Raw genomic sequence first — 630 nt, forward strand, 5'->3', positions numbered from 1 at the left:
GAATAGTGTAAACTGCACTACACATAGCTCCGTGCAGTCTACCCTATTCCTCAAGGCTTGAAGCTAAGCAACATGCAGGTGAGCATTGAGCCTCTTCTTCATCGTCTTTGCACTCAGGGCTTATAAACCGCTGCGAGTGCCTCTCGCTTGGCGAGGTGGGACTAAAAAAAACTGCAGAAAGAATCAACTAAAAACAGTTGCAGAAAATAAATAAGTAATTAGACGGGTGCATTGGTACCGGTTGGTGGCAACAACCGGGACCAATGCCTCTCTTTAGTCCCAGTTGGTGGCACCAACCGGGACCAATGCCCCTCTTTTGTCCTGGTTTGAGGCACCAATCGGGACCAAAGGTCTTTGTTTCCCACCCTTTGGGCTGCTGAAAAGAGGCCTTTGGTCCCGGTTGGTGCCACCAACCGGGACTCAAGGGTGCATTGGTCCCGGTTTGTGCCACGAACCGGGACCAAAGCCTTTGCTATATAAGTAGTACTTAGGAAAATTTCAGAATCGCGCATCCCCACTTCGATCTCTCCTCCTCCTCTCACCCGACGGCGGTGAATCCATCCACGACGCCGGCAGGTTGCCCGAGCCAGCCCGAGCCCCGCGCTGCCCCGTCCCGCGCCGCCCCGGCCC

The sequence above is a fragment of the Triticum aestivum genome, chromosome 2B, assembly GCF_018294505.1.
Source record: "Triticum aestivum cultivar Chinese Spring chromosome 2B, IWGSC CS RefSeq v2.1, whole genome shotgun sequence".
NCBI classification, from domain to species: domain Eukaryota; kingdom Viridiplantae; phylum Streptophyta; class Magnoliopsida; order Poales; family Poaceae; genus Triticum; species Triticum aestivum.